Source organism: Topomyia yanbarensis, chromosome 3 (genome assembly GCF_030247195.1).
Source record: "Topomyia yanbarensis strain Yona2022 chromosome 3, ASM3024719v1, whole genome shotgun sequence".
Lineage (NCBI taxonomy): Eukaryota > Metazoa > Arthropoda > Insecta > Diptera > Culicidae > Topomyia > Topomyia yanbarensis.
The window spans coordinates 326,398,229-326,421,160 of NC_080672.1; the positions used below are offsets into that span (position 1 = coordinate 326,398,229).

Below are 22,932 nucleotides of genomic sequence, written 5' to 3' on the forward strand. Positions count from 1 at the left end.
GTTCTCGCTGGTATGCTGCTACCTACCTACCTACCTACTATTTGTCCGCGCCGCAGTTTGTTATTAGTTGTCCTTTCTCCCTTATGTTCCACGCTTATGCAGTACGCGCGAGTGTTGTTTGTTACAGATCCCCGCAAGTGCTGCAATTCAACTGTCAGCGTAATACACGCTGCCGACTATAAGTATAACTGTTTTGATGTTATTTTCCCGGTCCCCACAATCAGCATCACCATCAACAACAGTATGCGTACACGGCAAAACATGCACATGTTATGGTTATGTTTTCAGTTTTTTTTCCTGCGATTCCGGTGAAACATAATCCCCGTTACCGGGAAAAGATTGAACCCGCACAGCATCATTTCATCGCGAGATTGCGGCGCGATAGCCAACCGTGAGGTTCCTATGCAAATGAATACGCAGTGCTAGTTCAAGTGATGTAAATTTTGAATCCGAAGTTGATTAGAACTTCTAATTTTTCGAATGGACTTCGAATCCGAAGCGATTGGCTGGAATGTACGAATTGGCTTGGGCGATTGTCACCTAATGCTCTTAAGGAGAAGGCGGTTAGTGCTCCATTTGTTTTAATGAGATTGTAGAACTCTGCCAGCGCGGATTGGGAATCGAACCCAGGCGGGCTGCGTACAAGACAATCGACTTACCAATTACACCATGCCCGCCTCTAATTTTTATGTTAATAATGTATCGAAAGTGTATGCTAGTAGCATTTTAGCGTCTTTCGATTAGTTATTATAATAATAAGTGTAAAACATATGAAGTATGAAAATTAATTCCCGCAAACATCTTCTGATCCGAAGTTACTAATTCTAATCGCCTATATAATATTTTTTCATCAGTACCAACATGCTCGAATTTATTTGGCCGTTTTTGTTATTATTAAAAATATATTGCCTCAGTCGATTTTCATCTCGTGATTGAAAACGCCTGCATGACAGTTCCCGTAGGCCATAATCAAAGCTGACCTCAAAAGATCAAACCCAGATTTTTCCTAATATTTTTTCTCCCTCTCAATCCATTTATAGACTGATAATAGCTCATAATTATGCGCAATCATACATGAATTATGCTACGATTATTTATTGACGCCGAGCCGGGCATTCCATGCATTTATGTCTTTAAATATACATATTTATATGATTCCCCATCCCACAGGGGTCGTCTTTCATTCACTCGTACATTAATTTATTCTTGCCTCGAATGTATGTTTCTGTTAAGGCGAGAAAGATTTTGTAACATTATGTAGCCCCAATATGATACAACAATACTGGCTCGGTTTCTGTCTCGCCTTCGTCTCTCACATTGAACCTTATTATAAGTGCATTGCATATAGTTCTGGACTCTCGTCGATGCCCTGCATTATGCCATTCATGCAATTATCGTCTCAATTGGCCCTCTTGAACCGGCCCGAGCAACCAACCGGGACCTTTCTGAAGAGGGGGGACCCAGCTGGTTGAGATATTCTGTGTTTCCTTCGCCCGTAAATGGAAACCAGTGGAGTGTTGACTTTAACACTTGCTCCAAGCACTGTGGATAGTGGAATAAGTTGTAGTGCTTTTATTTTGGCGTTGAAACCCCCTACCTAAACTGTATCCCAACTTTTTCCCCACTGTCAATTGCAATTCATTATGAATGAAGTATGCACGACACGCTCTGCACTGGTGGATCCAAAATGTGTGTAAAAAGGATGTCACAAGACCAATAACCTTTCTAGGCAGACAGAATAAACACATTTCTTTCAAGAGTCAACCTTGTACACACCAGCATCTCCCCACCTTCCATTCCGGCGAACCTTGGCACTGAGGCTTCCTTTTCATCCTTCCGCCCGTTCCGGATTAGCTCGGCCTCAATTGATTTTGATTGCACGCGGCAGTCAGTGTCGTCGGCAGGCTTAACCCGTTTTCTTTAAACAACCATTTCCTCCTTAGTGTATCACTCTGCTTGTATTCATACGTGCCGTTTTCTTTTTGTGTGTTTTTCTTTCTTTTTTTTCCTTGTAGCTCACAGTTAGATTTGTCTGGAGCTGCTACTCTTTGGAGAATACGTATGGTAGTGGTTTCTTTATGTCGCGAATAAAATCTGGAAGACATCACAGAGCAGTGAGACGGAGTAAAAAGATTATTAGGATCGCTGTAAAATTGCGACGTTAGAAAAAAAAGGTTCAAAATAAGTCACTGCTGTTGTGCACGCACAAATCATAACAGGATGCTGCAATGGAATTTTGTTTTGTGACGGATATCTCAAAGGTTTCGTTGTTTTTTGAATTTTAGTGTGAATAACAAAATTGTTCAATTGTTAAAAAAAGAAGCAAATCTAGCTATTGTTATTTTTACAATTTTGGTATTTTCTTTTACTCAAGCATTTTAAATACTTAGCGCTATGCACTATTACAGTTTTAGGTGCTTCTCTTTTTTTTCTAATTTATTTGACACAGATCAATGCGATAGCATTACTGAGCCGTGGATCTTTCGTGGTTCTTCAAGATGTAAAAAGAAAAGAATAACACAAAGTTATTGCCTGTCCGTCGGGTCTTGTTGGCGCAGATCGCTTATGCGTGTTGAAATCCTTTTTCTTGGCGGTGATGCATTAGCTGTGTTGTCCTCTGTGACGTGCGGGTCGGTCCGTCTGCCTTCTCTCACGTTGCCGTTCACGTCCATGTCGTCATCGGTACTGCTTTCATGCTGTTCATGGTCGGATGTTCTAATTTGGTATTTGTTCTTACGGGTCGCTGTAGTAAATCCGTCTTCATCGGCATTTGTCGATTATTGGTGGTGTTGATTGTTGGTTTGGAGGTATTTGACGTAATCGTTGTCACTTCGCTTTTGGTTACGGCAGTTGGTTTACTGGTACTGGTACTGGGCAACCGGTTATAGTTTAGCATACAATGACTGTGTAATAGAGTTGGACATGGTTATATGAAAAAATAAAATTCTGCTCCGAGCATCTTTCTGAGTTCCATTTGAGTCCTAGAACAACTGTGCTTATGTGAAACTATATTTTACAAGGAATTTCGAATGAGGAAATTGACTTTTACAAAGTATTTCTACCAAGAGTCGGTCATTGCCTCCTAAAAATAAATTGTGTGATGTTTCTAGGAAATTTACCAAGAAAACAAAAACTCGAAAACCGTGAAACGATCTGACGCTTGTGGAAACAAATTAAACAAAAAATGATTGATGCTCTGACGATTGATGGAAATTTCAATTTTCACTGCGGCTTATTCTTATTCTGTACAAAAGAGCCTCATTTTATCCCTCCCTCTTTTGAAGTGACCAAACAGCTCAGATCATTGATTTGGGCACAATAAGAGAAAATCAAAATGAATTGCATATCTCGACAAACATGTCAAACGGTCCTAAGTGCAAATGAGAGCCTCTCTTTGTTTACATTCTCTTTCAATTGTTACGGTGTTATCATAAAACTGTTCAATGTTGTTTCAGGATATATCGAAAAAGTCTGCTTTCGACTAGCTTATTCTGCGAAGAGTTAAGTAACAAACGTATAAACTGCCGAGTTATTAGCGAAAGAGAAAGTAAACAAAGAGGAACTGTCATTTGCACTTAGGACTATTTGACATGTTTGGCTAGATATAATTGAATAACCAACAATAGTGTGTTAGAAAAAAATAAATATTTTCTCAATCGTCAGAGCATCAATCGGTTTTTGCCTAATAACTTTTTCTACAAGCGTCTGATCGTTTCGTGATTTTTCAGACTTTGATCCCTTGTAAAATTTCCTTTGAAAACTACACATCGATTTATTTTGGAAAAAAATGGGCGACTCCAAAATGAATTATTTTGTGAAAGTCAATTTCCCCATACGAAATCCCGCATGTAAACTTTAAACCGAAGGCGCCACCGTGGGAGCTAAGAATTTACATTTTTTTTACCCAATTGGTACTCAAAAAGTTGCTCGGAGCAGGAATCTAATTTTTGTCCCATCCTACTGTGTTCCATTAGCAGGCTCTGCACAAGGTTCTCCGTGGTGCAGCGGCTGATCACAGAATTGACATGTATGAATCTGTCCTGGATGCGTGACCAATGTTTGCTGAGTATATGTAATACCTTGTAAATCGCATTGGATGGTCAGGTAAGTGGGGATATGCACATGAGAGTCGTTCTTCCCCAGCGATATCAACGATATCAACATGTGTTATTTGATAAGGCTCGCATTTGTACGCGGTGTTATGTCATGTAGCCTTACCTCAATAGTGTTATTGTCTGCATGTGCCGGTATGCTGTATGAAATATCATTACATTCAACGACGTGATTCAAGTTGTTCTGCGAAGCAAATGATTCTGCTTGATTAATGTTTTTGAACATGTAAGAGAGGAAACCAGATTTCTTTTTAATGATATTTAAACTAGTACACGCATTCAATTCGAAATTTGAGTACGATGTCTAATTCTGAACTCTATTCACACTTAGAGTCTAAATTTCACGAAGAGGAAAAGCCATCATGAGGTCTCTGTGTTGGTTGGATATGTTGTAAACGCATAAAATATCACCATATTTCATTTTTTTTGTTTTGAGGTAAAAAAATTCAAATAGGGGTCATACCATGCGAATTAGAGAACCATTGTTTCAAGAAACAGAAGTGGTTACACCTAAAACGGAAAACTCAAACTAATTTGCGCTTTGTCTTCGTCTCATTAGTGTCATGGCAGACCGGCTTGGTCGTCTAACAGCGTAGCATATAGTAAATAAAACCTATTCATAGATTATCATATAAAATATAGTGAATAATCCTGATAAAAGTGTGGATGAATCAATCTATCCTAAAGTGGTATTTTCTTTTTCTAAAATACAATTCAAATTTAAAAAAACAAACAAACCATGAAAACTATAAGATGATATTAATTAAATACATAATATTGATTAGCTGCCGGTAATTGGTTTTCGATCCTTCTCGCGAATTTTCATTTCTCAATGCTCATCTAGTTTTACACAGCCATCATTCTACGTATATGCGTATTCCCCATGCACAATTAACTGTCTTTAAGAAAATTTTCGTAGTTTGTCAGCCAATTCATTTTATTTTAATGAGAAGGTGATTTTAATTTTATCAATATAAAAAGTTTACATTTAATCAGGTGAAACGTTACCATTTTTGTGGATGTTATGTTAGTTATTTAGTTTTTTTTCAGCTAAGTGCCAAAATACTTCATATGGTTCTACGAACCTTCTTCTGCATTTCCCATTGTTGCTTAGATCCAATATCAGTTCGTAACATCTTTAACATTAGTATTGTACTTGGGATATCTAACCCTAAATTTAATGCTAAAAGAGAGCTAAAAATATTTTTATAGGTATTCTTGAATTATGAGAACGATTAAAATGTACCGAACACAAGCAGAACTTTCTTGAACTGCTAAAAAATCATTGAAAATTTTAATTGACCTCAGTGTTCGGACAAACGACAAATACAAAAGCTTTGGCGATACACACTCGACATGTTTTCTTTCCGTCTATAATGTAAAATTGACGTTGAAATTAATAGAATCGGTCATATTCCCTGATTCGAGTAATTTTAATACTTAGCTTTGAAAGCAATTTTAAGCAAACTTTCCGCAGCAAAAAACGCATTCACTACTTCTTTCGATTGATGAAAATTTCAATTAGTTAAGCAGGAAATATATAACTTCTTTTCTTTTTTATTTTGATTATATTAGTAACATTTTCCTTTTTTTACATTTTAAAGACATTCAATTAGATAGAGATTACTGGGTAGGGAAAGTTATGAAAATTTAGAGCCATAGTGCTCAAGTGAGAGCAAGGATGTGAAGTATACAGATCGGAAAACGGTTCTCACGGTAAAGAGAGACAAGTCTGTCTTTGCCAAGAGACATGCTGGTGGACTCGAGAGATTCGTAAGTAATGCTGCCGAAGCTCGACCCTCATCAACAGAAGACAAAAGTTAAGCACGCAAGATATTAATTCTGTTCTAATGACCCTGCCACTTCTAGTTTTCCGATCAGTATACTTCACATCCTTGCTCTCACTTAAGTACTATGGCTCTAAATTTTCATAACTTTCCCTACCCAGTAAACTCTAGCTAATTGAATGTCGTTAAAATGTACAAAAGAAGTATATAACGTGTACATACTTCAAGTCCCAATATTAACAAACAGTGTAACAAAAAATCTACTGCCACAATAATTATTACTAAAAGAGACTATTTAACCATTATTTCCATTCCTGCAGTAAGAGTCGAAATGAACGAATCTTAGCCATTTGGCAGTCGTGTCATTATCTATAATTAGGCGACTCCCTAAAGCTCTAAGTCAATTGCGCCCGTATTTCTAGACTTTGTGCACTCAGGGCACCACTCTCCGATGTGATTTGTCCACTTATAATCAATGTAGTTTCGATTGATTTCAAGGTTTGCAAGACTCGGCTATCTGTTACCATTACTTGCTTACATTCAAGTAGTTAGGAACAACATGAAACGGAACTAGATAATCGAGTACTACTGCAAGTCCTATAATCTGTAAACTGGTGAACTAGTGTGAGCTTGGAGCTTATGCGACCACCCCTGGCTGCTACTCCGTTATCGATCTGAACTAGCTGAAGTTTCACAGAGAATAAGTAGATAATTATACTTGGGAGTAGCGAAGCAACTCCTGGTAATCCTAAAGTGTTTACTGATTAATACCGGCGCCGGCCAGGCCCGAACGTAGACCGCGGAAGGAAAGGGAAGGAATGGTTAGTCCGATACTTGCTTTTGCTAGAGGCCGTATATACTACTGCGCACTCCACAAGTTTCACGAGAGGAGGATATTTGTTATAAAATATAGAAGTTGGATTCTACTTTCTCTTTACCGACGCCATAGAGGTGGCTCCACTATCTGGACTAGATATCGATCCATCAATTCATGGACCGGGAACCAACGGTTTTACTTCCCTTCCGAAGGAAGATGTGACCACACCGGCCAGCCACCGGCGCCGTCACTGTAAACTAGTGAACTAGTGTGAAATACATAAGTTTATTAACTTTTAACGTGATAGAGTCGTAACTGAGGCAGTTGCTACAAGTTGCCTCTATTTCGGATTAGATAAATCTCTTCTTAGGCAAATTTCTAGCTCTATATGCAGGGTTGGAAATAATCGAACCCAAATTAGCTGCGTAGAAGCCTGTCGATTCACACTTTGCTCGCCCCCTGCAGGTATTCTTATATGTTTCATAATTTGGACATCATGGCGGTACCAGTTTATATGAGAATTTGCTGTGTGGTCAAACTCTTCAACCCGTAACTCCGGAACTGGAAGTTCGATCCCAATTGCAACTTATGGGAGCATCATACCATTCAGTATAAGCTCTGTTTGTTCAAATCGGTTCATCCATCTCTGAGAAAATTGAGTGACATTATTTGTGAGGCATTTTGCAATCTCGACGAACTGAATCGAATGGTATATGAAACTCTGCCCTCCAGGCATTGGTTGCAGGGTCGGTTTTTGGTGTGATTGTGTAACCTTTCTTTATATGACAAAGGCAAAAATCGGCATCGGCATATTTGTAAAATTAGCTCAGAAACCCCATATAGTGAGGGAGAGGGGTGAGTTGTGAGCCTGGTTGGGTAGCACTTTTTTCCTTGATTGACCAACAAAGCCATCGGCCTGTGTGGGTTTGTTTTTATCAGGAGCCAATTTTTGTCCTAACACAGAAGCGTACAGTCATATTGCTTGTGCCACCTGCAAACGTCGTATTAAAAATTGAATGCAAAAAGAGGAATTCCACGAAGATACACCGAAAAACATGTTAAAAAAATAAAAAATATGCACCGAAAAAAATGTTGTGTCATTTTTTACAAAAATAAAAATTCATATTAAAAATTTAAGTTGCAAAAACCCATTTTTCAATTTTTTTTGTCAACGAAAATCTAAAGAGAAAAGAAACATTTTGAATGTGATTGCATGATGGAGAACTTATCGTTAAAAAAAAATTTCTAACAATAACTTTATACACGTTTTTAAATTTCATACTAATTGACATATAAAACTGTAATTTTATTACAGAATATAATTATATATAATATAAGTACCATTTTAAATCAAAATGCATTTAACAAAAATCTTCCAAAATGCGATAGTTTTCAAGATATTTGGAATTTTGTTCCAGCAAAAACAATTAATTCGTATCATTATGCCCTTTTTAAACGTTATTCGCGTTACATAAAATGTCAAAAATTTAATGTTTATCGATTTAAAGATGCTTTTTTCACTCAAGCGAGCAATGTTCATTCAAACATATTTCAACCCGATTTCATGCATTACTGATACAATGTTTACCAAATATTGATGAACCATTAACAATAATGACCGTAACTTATCTTCTGGAAACTATGAGAACTTCAAAAATTTTACAAAGTATGAGATATAGGACTGTGGATGTTACGTTGGCGGCAGTGCCTTGTTCGTTTCGGCACCTCGTCACATTTAATGAAAAATCAGCAAACGATTCTGCTAAGTTTCACTATGATGGCAGCAAAAACAATCCTACATATTTGTTGTGTAAAATATCGTACAACGTTCCATTCTTTATTTCATGAGCTGTTCTTTAAGTTGAATATTTTATTTTTATGTAATAAATTCGTTCACAAACGTAGAACATAGAGGATCATTAATAAAGCCATAATATTTATTTCAAAGAAAATTACAAAAAAATGAAATCTAGCGGAATTTTTCGCAGTAAACACACAAAGGATCAGTTTGGTATAATCGGTTGACGGCAAAAAATAATAATTTTGGCTAAAACACCATTGTGGGTTTGTAGAATTGCTACGATTTTATTATCGCTGTATTGCACACAACTTTCTATTTTTTCTACCACATACCACAAGCTTCCGAATAAATTTAACTCATGTTGTAATTCCCACAGCATCATACGCACGTAACTATGAAAAATCAATTAAATTTCAATTTCTCAACGACAAGACCGCCGCTCGATTATCTCACCCTTGAAGCACAGAGGTCAGTCAAAATGGTTTCAATCGCGTAAACCACCCCAGGGTTTCGTTGGACGTATGATTCCGCGGAACGATGGTTCTCACTTGTGGGCTAAAACTGTCGTTTATGGGTGCTGACCTATCCTCTCCGGTGAAATAGTGATGACATCATCTCCTGTTGCGTCGCTCGCACAGCTGGATCCACCGTAGTACGATGAGGAAACATTAGGCAACGAAACCAGCCAAACAAAAAACGGTTGAACGAAAGGGACACAATAATGCAGAGGAAATAATTTTCTTTAATTTAATGCCTAACGAAACGATACTGTCGTTGGCCGCGGGCACGCCGGGGAAGTTTGCGTGCGTGTGGTGGATTTGAAGGCGAGAGCTAAAACGCTGAAGAACGCTGGAGCAATGGAGTGCCAGGGACGGTGTGATTAAATTTATGATTTAAGAACATTTCTTTCTGTGACATTGCCTCTTGGATAGGCCATTAAGTGACGAACTAATGGTTCACGGAAGTGGAAAATAAAATATCGCTGCGTAGGTGGGCCTTGAATCGGTGACTGTTAGGTATACTGAAAAAGGAACTTGGAATGTTTACTGTTACCGGTCAACTGAACGTTATACGTTCTTAAACGAAATTTAGCGCTGTATAATTTTGCATGTTCGGTGAAAGTATCCAACGGTATTGTCTTCGGCAATGAGGACACACGAAGGTAATAGAATAGTGAATACTTACTTACTATCCGTTTACGTTGTCAGTCACTAAACAGAAATAACGACGAATAAGTAATATCTATTTCTTATTACGACCTAGTCCAAAAGTACTTCCTAGCAGTGTCGTTAACATGGAAAATTTCACTCCAAATCGTGGATAGCTCTAAAAATAGGGCTTTTGATCGTTGACTTCATAAAACTATATATTCCAATAATTCCACATCGTTTCGAATATGCTTGAAGCAAACATAACCCCAACTTGGGTGTTAAGTTTCATCGCTACGAGTTAAGAGCATTATATTTTTACGAGTGCCGTTAAACAGCACACTATAGGTACTGGGAGCCTATTGAAAGTGAGAGCCACTCGACGCTGATGTTTGTATATCCCGGAGGATCATGTTTCTACCGTCGTAGAGGAACCTACCGATCCGCAAGGGTGCCATTTACAGTTAACGTATGTATGCACGTATTAGTAGAAACAATTGCACCTGTCGTGCATGATCCAAGTTCCGTTATAATTTATGATCAACTTCATGCTCTAAATATGAACATTGGCTCTGTGGTTGATATACAGTCTTTGATGGTTGAGAACTGTCATTAATTAACTTACACTAAGAACACCAATGCCAGCTACGCTGACTAGAAAAATCAATTATTACAAGGCTGCTTCATAATTCTGGACTGATTCTACTCTAAACGAAAAAAAAGAAACCGTACAACTTGAGTAAAAACTGTACATAAACTGCTCGACCTTGTCCTGTGAAAACTGTCATTAACCGTTAAAATACCGATAAGGGTGCGTGTCATGTTCCAGCACGTGCCACTGTGCATCGGAAAAATGGAACGAGAGGATGCGTAGCCTATGAGCTGGGTAATTCGATAGCATTTGTCTCAGTAAAAAAAATCGATAAGTTGCGGTATCACTACACGCACCTAGCCAGTAAGTAATTACACTGTGCTACAAATATTCTGTACTTTTCAAGTCACCTAACATACGTTGTAGATCTCACCAAATGCAACACAAGACAATGTTTGAAAAATGTTGTATACCCTCAAAATCTTGATTTATTTAAAAAAAACTATTTTTCGGGACTTTCGGCATTAAAAAAGTTACTACCCGGTCATTTTGCAACCAATTTTAAATTTTTGAGTGTTCTGGAAAGAAGACAAAATGACCTTTCCAATGGTATGGTATGTTATGTTCTTTCGTCAAAGAGACTTTGCGGATTTGGGTCAACAATATGAAGACAACCATTATTTTGCGATTTTCCATGAAAATATGAAAATTACTCAATATTCTTCTAAAGAAGCGTGTTTGTTTTAATGAATTTTGGAGAGAGCATTCAATTTCGCATTCAACGACCTATTTATTATCAAAAACGGGTGAAATATGGCACAGTTATTATTTTTTTTTACAAATTAGAAACTTGCTCGCATGAACTTTTAAGGGGTTAGTGAGGTATTGTCTCGCACTATAAGATGTTATAATTATATCTTACGTTATTTTTCCAATTTAAAGCTCAAAGTTCACACACAAACTTTTGAATGTATACGTAATCGAGCAAAAAAAAATCTATTTTTTGAAAATTTTATATGAGACTGGCCCCTATAAATCGTTGGTACTATCGGAATCTCTGACAAAACTGGTAGTTTTAGTATCTTTAGGGAACGGCGAGCATTTTAGTTTTTTATTTGCATATGAGCGACCGAAAATAAAAGTAGCAAGTATAGAACATGCTTCGTAAAAACGTTAAAAATGTTAGATTGTATAAATTGGAAATAAACTTCAAGCGTAAAAATTAGACTGGAGATCCTTCAATAAAAGAATCACGTCAAATGTTCTCATGAGCATGAGCATGATGACCGCACAATTCGTAGTTGCTACTCCGTGATTGACCAGAACAAGCAAAATTGCACAGAGAATCAACGAATGGAGCCTGGGAGTAGCTACCCATTCTCAATGTGCACGTTTCGAGAGTTCTATACTTTAAAATGCTAATAACTGCGTCAGCCACGTCCTTACAGTCATCGGGGAAGGCAAGGAATATTAGTGTAACAAACGTTGTTATGAAGACCGTGTATACCTCTGCATCTCCACGTTTACCACGGGAGAGAGTTTTTGTTAGCAGGATGGAATAAAGAATTACACAAATCTGGATTCACCTTGATAAGTGATACGATTTATGCCACTCTCAGAAGTGTTTATTGCTCTGGGCAGCCGGCTGCCGAGAATTTATGATAGATTTATCCTTCATTGAATTAATTTGAAAATGATCGATTTGTAAAAAGCATCTTCAGCTCCGGACTGTCGATAGTCGGGAGTGTTGCTTATATTTAATTGAATCAAACGGTATGTGAACGATTTTATTATTCCTTGGTTCCGGCGAAACACGACATTTCAGAAACAAAACAATACAATATATTTAACCTTTAAAGGCGCTAAGGAATTTTTTTCAAATTTTCTGAAAATTGTCTCACAGTTTTAATACGTTACTATGATAATTTTGAGATGGTTTTCGCAATTTTGTTTTAAAACAACATTGCGCATTTAAGAGTTAAAAGCGATTACCTTTAGTATCTCGAGACATTTGTCGAAATAGATATGCTAATACCTATGTAATTGAAGATTTCGTAATACAATTATTATTTGTCGTGTGTAATATTTGGTATTTTTATAGCAAAAAGAATGACAATTTTATATTGGTTTCTTTCATCAGTTGAATAAGGTGCCGTTTGTTATGTTATCATTATTCGAGCGCGTTGTTAAGCTAATTGGAGCGCATTTTATGCGGTATAAAATAAGCACTGCCGAAATAACTGAAAATAGCTTTGCATATCGACTATACAACCGATGACGCTAATTTTCACGCTAATTACTAGAACAAGGTTATGATAATTATCCTCAGTGTTAGCATTAGAAAGTGAATTTTTATTATAACGTGATAGTCTTAAGAACTTTTGTAACATGTTATGTAAAAAAAACCCCGGCGTAAAAAGCTTTTGCAAATGCCGTGTCAAATAAACGTTTTATGAAGAAAAAAAAATAGAACAAGGTTGGAGACAATGGAAACGAAAAGAAACTAACCTGTCACCTTTTACGTTAATAATCAAGCTAAAACATTGTTATACTCAAGAAGAAATATGATCAACATGATAATCAATACTATAGTGCATGTACTATTTCAAAGCATATGAAAGTACTCAATAAAATGAGAACAAATAATTTAATTGATTTAATGGACTAAAAGTAGACCAAAGAATATAATATCAAAACATGTTCTTCGTTTTGATATGACTGCCAAAAATTGGTAACTGGCTTTCGATTCTTCTCGTGAATTGTTAATTCTCAATCCTCATTTCACTCAGACAAGACCATGCGTATTCCCCACGCATACTAAAGAATACTAAATGCCCAGTGGATTGGTTTCCTTGTTGGTCAAATAAACACTAAACAAACAATGAAATTAGTTTTCTCGGTCCAAAGAAATGTAAGCTCGATTAGCATCAAGCGGCGGATACGTGTTCCCTTACAATGTCATCAAATCAAATAACACTTAAATTACATAAGACAAAATATATGCAATTCTGAATATAATAAAACGAAGACTACTTAATTATTTGCAATAAAATAAGATCGAAAAAATTAGTTGTATAACCAAGGAAGTTCATTTTCAAAGATAGTACTGTTGATGAATCACTTTATAAAACAGGTGATAAGGGACGCGGACGAAAATAGCTGACCACCGCCATTTCACCGATCTAGTAGTATTTGGATTAAGCTTAAACAGGGTACAAGACTTTGCACTGGGACGGATTGGGAACATAAACTTTTTCAATTTTTAAAAGTGAGAAAATTGCGGATTTTTACTTCTGTTTATTGAAGTTTCACAAAACTGATATTTTTTAGAGTACAAGGATCCATCTATTCCGAAATATTACCCTGACTTTGGTTTATTGATAACATAGGATATTTGAGTCAGAACAACTCGAATCACTAATGTTTGGAAGTTTTTGTTCCCACGCGTGACTTCAAATCAGCCAAGCAGAATTAAAAACCCCTACCTTTGACAGTTAACAGTGTAGCCAAACTTTAGTAAATAAACGCAACATGATTGCCATCTAATACAGAAATTACTAAGGAATATTTTAATAGGGTATAAAGCCCTTGATAACGGTTTTTGAAAATTCGACTTTCGGCCAACTTTTTCGGTCATATACTCCTCTGTGCGCTGTCTTTTAGACGTCTACCTGAAGCTCTAAGACGATTTCGCCCGAATTTCAGAACGTTGTACGCTTAGTGCACTGCATGAGTTGCGTATTTAGTGAGTTTAAAACGCTGACCGTTTTACTTCCAATGCTACAAACAGTGTTAATATTCACAATATTCAAACTAAAATAAAATGAGTTAAACAAAAATGACACAGAAAAAATATTTTGTTATTTTACATGCAATTTAATTAAATCATTCCGCAAATACACGTGCTTTTTCCGACGAATTTTGATATATTTTTATACATTGTTTGAAAATTTCAGTTTCATTTATTGAAAAACTAATTACTTTTATTTTAAAATGGTTGAAAAATATATTAAGTGTCATTTCATTTGAATAAAAGTGTATAATCATTTGCTATTTGATGTTTCAATTATGTGCATTAATGTGAATCAAGCAATATTTGTTTTTACAACCATGCCAGTTTACAAGTCGTTTTAATTTCATCATTTTTTTGATGTAGACCTCTGAGATTTTTCCTCAAAATATACTATCAATTGTGGTCTTTCGAATGCATAGAGTAAAAGTCAATTTCACCTCCTTCATTTTGAAGCATCAACATTTGAAAAAGTACAACCCAAAATGCTAACAAACTTTTGAACTAAATGAGCCATCTCAAATCTGCATTCATTAATTTTTGTCTCAATAAGCCCTGAAAGTTTCTAGATGGAAAAAAATATTTATTAAGTTATAATGAACAAACTGATTTTTTAGGTATAGGGTATACCTAAAAAATCAGTTTCATACAGAATGCGGACTAAGCACACTTAAATTATTTTATTTATGAGAATAATTTCAATACCTTTCTGTAATTAAAGTAAAAAATTCGAGTAATTTGTTTTCTTTCCTAGAGAATTGCTCTCTGGACTCCCTAGAAATGGGTGGCATGTTTCTTTTCGCTCAGGCACTGTCAGTTGAATCGAAGATGGCGTCGAAACAGCAAGCAATCCGCGAGCGTGTTGTACGGTTTTACGAAACGCATGGTCATCGTGGAAAACAGTTTACGGTAGACCACTTTCGAGACGACTCCCGTGTCCGCGAGTACAGTTAATCGGTATCCCTGAGCGTGGAACAGAAGGCCGGTAGCGGCCGTCCGGCGAAGATAATGACGAAGAAGAAGAAGAAAGAAGCGTTGAAAAAGCTGTTCGACATTAAGGACGGAACGAGTTTACGTGACACCGGCCGAAAATATTACTACTTCTATACCTTGATTCACCGAGCCCTTAAGATGGAGGACATCATCTGTCGGAAGAAGACTCGGTCCCCCGAGTACACGGATGAGCAGATAGCGACCATGAAATCGCAGTGCCGGTGGATGACGAAGAACTACCGTGGGACGTCGTTCGTGCTGGACGACGAAATTTACTTTCCTCTCTCTAAGACTCATGGTCCACGAAATGACAGCTACTATTCCAGCGACCAGTCGGCCACACCCCCCGAAGTAAAATATAAGTTTAAGCATAAATTTGCGTTGTACGGCTGACCAGGTCCCTTTCTCCAACATTCATTGACGTTTTTTAAGAATAAACATGTTTTTAATAAAAAATACAGAATTCGTTGATTTTTTTTTTTTTTGTTTTTTAAGTACTTGACTGAAAAAAATCTCATTTTTTACTGGACTCGTTTGAATAGTGTTATTTTAGATGAATAGCATAAAATGTCAAAAGGATATTTAACAAAATCTTAAATCTAGACCAACTTGTAAAGAGGGCGGTAGTCCAAATGCGAGTCTCTCTGTGTTTACTTTCTCTTTCAATTATTATGGAGTCAACATAAAACTTTCCTACATTGTTTCAATAAATATTGAAAGACTCTGATTTCGTCTAGCATATTATGCTAAGAGTTAAGGAGCAAACCTAGAAGCGGCCGAGTTATTGACGGAAGAGAGAGTAAACAAAGAGAGACTCTCATTTGGACTTCCGCCCTTTTCTCATGTTGGTCTAGAAATAATAAATAACTTATACCCCATTTGCCTTAGCTATACACCTTCTTCAACAAAATTACGCCCCTATATTCAGCTCAACGATTTGATATACTTTATATACCTTTAAAATGTTGTAGGAAAACTAATGAAAAACACCAAAAATTGCCCTTTTTACTAAGTTTGAATGACTTTGCCGCTCTTATAATCCAAAATTCGTTCAAACAAGCTTGCCAAACTTCTCCATTAGGATTTCCAGAAAAATAAAAAGGATACTGAAAAAAATCAAAGACAGTTCAGGAGTACTTCAACAGGCATACATTTGAAATTTTACCCAAAATCGGCCCATTTTTAAAAGTCGCCACTAGTAGGGAGCGTTTTAGCAAATTCACTCCGAAGAAGAAAGTTGTCCTAATACGCCAATCTTTCGTTTATGAAATGAGCCTGATAACTTTTTCTAAGATGATGTTTGTAAGTTGCGGTTTCCCACTACTCGGGTTCTTAAATAAATTTGTCCGGGTTCTTAAATAAATTTCAAGGCGACCCAGGTGCTTCTACCAAGACTTTCGAATTTTCGTCACACAAAAAAAGGTAAACACCCAAAATAATTTAATAAATTTACCGACTTTTATTCTCCTCTTCCTCTTGCTGCCCTGTGCGCTGCTCGGCGAACTGCTGCTGTTGGCGGAAAGGCGACGGTTTCGTCCGACCGGCCGGAAATCCAACGGTCGTGTTTTCCTCCTGGCTTTCGTTGGCTGCTCCGGCAGCGGTCCTTGACTGTTAGCTAGGAAGGTGAGCTTTGCTCCTTTGTTCGAACCTCCCTAGCGACGATGGCGAATTATCGCCGGATCTACTCTCCGCCCGCGAGAGACCCCAGAAGTCACCGCGGTATACTCCCCAGGGAGCACCTTTGGCCGCCCTGCTTTGCTGTCCTTGACGTTTAGGTGTGATGGAGAGCAAGGCTCGTTTAGCTAATCCTTCACAGCGAGAGCAGAAAGGCGTCTTCTGGGTCCTTTGTACTTAGCAGGGAAAGCGAGTGACTCCTTAGCGTTCTTTTTCCGGCGACCCGGCACCAAAACACTAGTTCTCGAACCACGGGCCGGCACATTTACGAGAGTATTCTTCCGCACACTAGAACTGGCTGGATTGTCGTTCACTCACCGTGGCTTGAAACTTTCTGTCCTATCACGATGGCCGTCTTCCGCACTCGATCAAAACAAACACCAACCGCCACACTGCATAGCTGGCATCGCCGATCCGCAGCATTATCAGCACACATTTTTCAGCAAAAGGCGGGCGGTGGCCTATCTAATCCCTATGTACTTATTCACAAACATAAAACAAAAATTATCTAACCTAGCTGCACGAACAAAACCGAAATACGCGAAAATTAACAAAATGTACAAGAAAAAGTGAACGGTACCGAACAGCGGTGAGCATAATTTTATATGTCAACAAATACACTCTACGGAGTGGATACCCACAAATAGGTATATTTCCACCCTGTGCTAAATTGTTACCCCGACGAGTTACATGTTATTGAGACACCCTAGTATTCACACATACAGACATCGGACTGGACATGGAGTGCGAATGTCGCAAGAGACACCAGCTAAAGTTATGCTCAGCAGTGAACCTGAAAGAGGTAGTCGACTTCGGGGCAGATCCCACAATCCCGGCCTCGGGCTTGTCAACAATGCAAGATACTACTCGTTGCTCGCATGACCCTGTAAAAGTTAATTAATCATGAAGTTACATGTAACATCTATTTCAGAACATTTTCAGCGTAGGACGCTTTTGAAAAACCTTTAAATTTATTTCAGTGAAAAATTTTCCTCAAACAACAGTTATCTTTGATTCCAGTAATATTGGGTACTTCTAACCTTTAACTCTGAAATGTTTTAGATAGCATATCGTAGATATCACATAAAAAAAAATTATTATATGAAATATTGAAGATTAAAAGGTCAGCTAAACCTTATTAATATACCACGGATAGTTGCAATGGCTTTTTATTGCGGTTGGATTCTCAGGCTAATTTTCAAATTACATATGTATTTCGCTGGAGTCCGTCCGGTTGGTCTTGGCTACAAGAAGGCGTTAGATGACGATGATAAAATGGTGGTATACATTTGATTATGATATATGTAGTTCGGTCGGTGAATTTAGAAATCCCGAATGGCAGAAAGCCAGAATGTTAATTAAATTAGTTGATCCCGCATCTGCTCGCGGTGCAAGTAACAATCAACACTCAACCGAGTCATCACAGCTTTTGATTTTATTAGAATATTCCAGCCTATAAAATAACACTGATTGAATGAAAATCAGATTTATCAATCCAAAGAACTTAGCTACCATCGCACAGTTGCCCTTCGCACTGAACACTCTAACTCGACCTTTGATCGTCGGAACCGAGTTGATTCTTGATGATTGCTCTGCCAAGGAACTGCATTACCAAAAAAAAAACTGGTGACAATTCTGTCCATTATATTTCAATTCAGCTTCAAAAGCGGTTCTCTTTTCATCACTCCCGTACACATATAGGGTGATGTGCCTATTATGGCAGTAGAGCCTATTGTGACCCTATTTCGTACCCCTTGGTTTCGAACCAAGCATATGAGATAATGACACTATCGATTTGGCTAAAACAGGTGAGAAAAAATAAGCTCAAGTTATATTCTTTATTTGTTGTGCACATATGTATTTAGAACTATCCTCTAAATCCAACTTTTAATTAAAACAAAATCACCTTATTGAAATATCTACTAATCCGCCTCACTCACGTAGTGAACCGAAACTGGATGCAACGGCGCTTAGCAAAATAAACACTTATGAGCCAGCATTTACCGCCTCATATCTCGTTATTCCAGCACAAATATATTAAACATTGCACTGATACATACCTTTATTTTAGTTGGAGAACCTTTTTATGATAATTTCACTTTAAAATCACTCGTCAAACACTAGAATAGGCCTAGTGTTATAATAGGATAAAACTAAATACAGGGGTTCCTATTATTGGCATGTTTTGCTGATACACTACCACAATCAAAACTAACTTTTTGTATCCATCATGCAGAAAAGAATTATCAGTGCGGCCAAACCAAAACATGAACTTGTAAATATAATGTAATGCAATTTCAGGTATAAGTAATCAATTACTTCAAGTTATTCAACTAATTGTTGATTGCAGATATTTTATTTTCATCTGCACATACAATTCGGATTGCGAGAAAGCAATGTGTGATGTGAAACTTGTCATTCCAGTTGCTAACCTTCGAATGGTTTTTTTCTGCGTGTGCAATTCTGGGCGCTCTTCTACTAACAGCTGATGAGTTTCATTGATGTGCGTGATGTTTACGTTTGTTTTGATCGGCTGAAAAAAGCAGAATGATTCGTTTTACAAATCACATGTTGGCGTCCATGATCTGGATACCTAGTTAGAATCGACGCAAATGGAATATGAGGCATTGCGTTTCAACTAGATTGTTTTTCGATGAGGTGGAAATTGGCACACCCATGAGGCGATAATTGGATTGTTGAGGTGGGAATAGATGCTCAGAATGGAACATTTATTTGCATTTATGCTGAAAATTGAGGCAATTTTGCTAAGTAAGCATTATATAGATGTTTAAGTAACAGTACACTGATACTTTATTCTGAGAAAGGTTATAGATAATATGGCTTCTTTTAAAGTTGTTCAAAAAATAGTGCGACCCTCTCCCTAATGGTGCCAAAATAGGCTTATCACCCTATAGGCAGGAGATGAGAGTCAATTAGCTCACAATCGTCACTGCCACTTGGGAGTTGACTAATCGGTTAGTCTTGGATCCATGAGAAACTGCCGGTTGTGGTCAGAGACGGTTCCGATACAAAATTGTTGAACTGTGGTCTTTGTCATGGGATGAACATAGGATTCAGAGAAGGCGTTTGCCTCGATTCCCCATTTATAAATAATCATAAGCTCTAAACGTTGGCTCCGTTCAACTTCATAGTTGTTTGGGAAAATGCAAGCTTGCAGTAAGGAGCAGGGTTGTCAGATGATTTTATATTATATCGGTATAACTTTAAATAAAAAATCGGTATTTATCGGTATAATGCAAATATGAAGATTATATTTACGGGATAATGATAAATATTTATTTTTAAAAATATGTAAATTTACAGCAAATTTGAAGCTCTGATATTTTGTATGCAAGCGATTAGTCTGAAAGATATTTAATTAATTATTTGAACATCTTATTATTACATTGTATTACTTACATTTCACGTTATACATGTGACTATTGAAATTCTTTTTAACAAATCCGGTTAGTACTAGCTTTCCATGTACGTCCATATGAGTTTTGACGTAGTCTTTGGTTGCAAGTATTCCTTGCATTGCATCAGAAGACAGACGATTTCTCATTTTCGTTTTATTCAAATTGTATTGAGAAAATAAACGTTCTACGCTGGCCGACGAATGAGGTAGTATTAACAACTCCGCAATAAATTTCCGCAAATGCGGGAACGAAAATTCTCCATTCGTTCGCTGAGCAGACAGAACCTTCGACCAAAATGCACTACTACTTCTACGCTCCTCTTCTGTATACTTTCGAAAATCGACATTCCGAACTTCACGGAATTCTGAATCCATTTCTTAGATGGTTTCACTTGTCACTAAATTTGGGAATGCGTTGATTAGCGGCAAAATAGATTCATGGACTCGCTCAATTACATTTTTGGGGTCAATAATGATCATGTTAACAAGCACCGGTTCTTCAAAATGAATGCGGATCTGAATTTGATTCGCAAGTGAAATATAATAGTTCATTATGTTAGTTAAAAACTGTGTTACATCATTGCGTTGGATTAGATTATTCGATTTTATTCCCTCAAGGTGCGATTTTGCTGCTGTGCCAATGTATAAGGCATCCAATTCCTTGTAGTTGCGTTGCTCAAATATAACTTTTCCCGGGTCTTTGCATGATAGCATGTAATCAGCATTTAAAAAATTATCCAAAATGGATCGGTATAGCTGGGAAACTTCAGTATGAAGCCTACAGAGCTCGGGTGTTTCGGATTGAAACAATCTGTTTAATTTGTTTATCGCTGGCAGAATATAACTCAGAAAGAGAAGATATGTTTTCGTGAGTGGGTTTACTAACACCTTGCGAATAGCTGCCTGTTTTTCGCGGGTAGATTTGTCGGCCCGATCGTCGATAAAATTAAAGTATGTTAACAGTACATCGTACCTATTTACCATTCGTAAAACTACTGCCTCCAGTGAGAGCCAACGTGTTGCTGAAGGATGAAGCATTTTTAACGGTTGCAGTTCCAGCAGACATTGCAGATCGTTGAACCTTGCTTGTCGTTGCCCTCCATATTTTAAAAAATTGTAAACATCGCGGCAAAGTTGCTCCACCTCACTTGGAATGTTTTTGCATGCATACGACGAACAAAGCGCAAATGAGTGGCAAATACATTTCATGAGAAATATATCTGGACAATCTTGCCGAAATAACGATCCAACAGAATGATGCTGACCCATCATAACATTGGCACCATCTGTACCGAGTCCTATCAAATTGTTTTTGTAAGGCACATCATCTTCATCAAACTTTGAAATTATCAGTTTGTGTAGAGCAGTAGCAGTCGTTTCCGTCACCGTGGCAATTTTGTAAAAATAATCGCGAAGGACTAATACACCATCCCATTTATATGTCCGAATTACCATCGCCAAAGATTTTTTACCTGTGAGGTCTGTCGACTCATCGACGAGTAAACTCCATTTGTTAACTTTCATTAACTCAATAAGCTCTTCTGTTTGGCATTTACCGAAAACATTAGTTTGAATCGCGGTGATTTTAGTCCGACCAAGTTTCACTTTCTGTGCTGTCTTTGAGTCTTTGAAAATGTCTTTGGCAACTTTGGCAAAGCTCTCAATCGTGCTCATAGGAACGTTATGTTGTACTCCCCACGCACAAAGCCGAAGCTCCGCTTCGGTGGATCCGTCCTCTTGCGACAAAAAACTAGTCATGGCATGAGTGCTACTGATAATTTTACTATTCTTGCTATTCGAAATATGTTTAGTAGTCCCTCCGTGCCTTTCCAAATCCGTCAAACCACCCGTGCTCTTGACGCTTTGTTCGCAAACTGTGCAGTACGCATAGAGATTACCTTTCGGGCTTTCGGTAACCCATTTCAACTTTTTCTCCCAGTCCGTTGAATATCGCTGAATTGATTTTTTCAGTTTTTTCTTTATAGGTTCGATTTTCTTCAAACCTGAATGTAAATGGTTATAAAAATATCGTTTCACTACAATATACATAAGAATATTCTAAACTTTTAATCATTAGGTCATTATTTGTTCTGAAGAGTTTATAATTAGGATGTTTTTTTAAATACAATTCCATTATAAGTAAATAAACATAATACATAGTAGAATATATTTACCTAATGAAGACGAAGAGTCCTGCGAAGAGGTTTCACTTTCTTCTTCAAGAGCGAATGAAATATGGTTTTCTGAATCTGAGAGAATGCATCGAATTTGAATTTTTATGCCTATTTATTTAAAAGTTCACAATACAACTTACTAGAATTGGAGGGAATCGATGGCTTAATAGGAAAGGTGTTTTTCTCTTCAGGCGCCATTGTTTCAGTGGCAACTTCTCCATCCTCCTCAAATTTTTGAAATGTTTCCTGACTTGGGTGACCTGCCGAAAACAAATTGGAATTATTTGGAGCCTTTACACTACTATACTCTATACTACTTACGAGCTCGATTGAAATACTTTTGAATGTTTTCACTTTGTGCACTGCTCTTAATCTTCCGGTATCGAGGCATTTTGTATTTTTGAAAATGGCACTTTATTCTACAGGTGCATTGGAAGAAAAAAGCGAACTAAATGAAAAAGGCAAAAACTAGTTATTCTACACTAATTCGACAAGAGACGGCTAGTTACGGCGAGTAGCCTAAAACAAAATTTCAATAGCCTACCGCTCGCCAGCATCTATTTAAACCCGCCTAGTCGATTTTTCGTTTACCGGGGGCGCTCAAAAGCTGAGAGGTCCCAGTGAAC

General features: G+C 37.4%; 1 protein-coding gene across 1 annotated transcript in view; it reads left to right on the forward strand.

The window, feature by feature from the left end:
- LOC131686735 (neurotactin) overlaps positions 1 to 22,932 on the forward strand; it is a 143,222-nt gene that overhangs the window by 88,078 nt on the left and 32,212 nt on the right. The window lies entirely within an intron of this gene.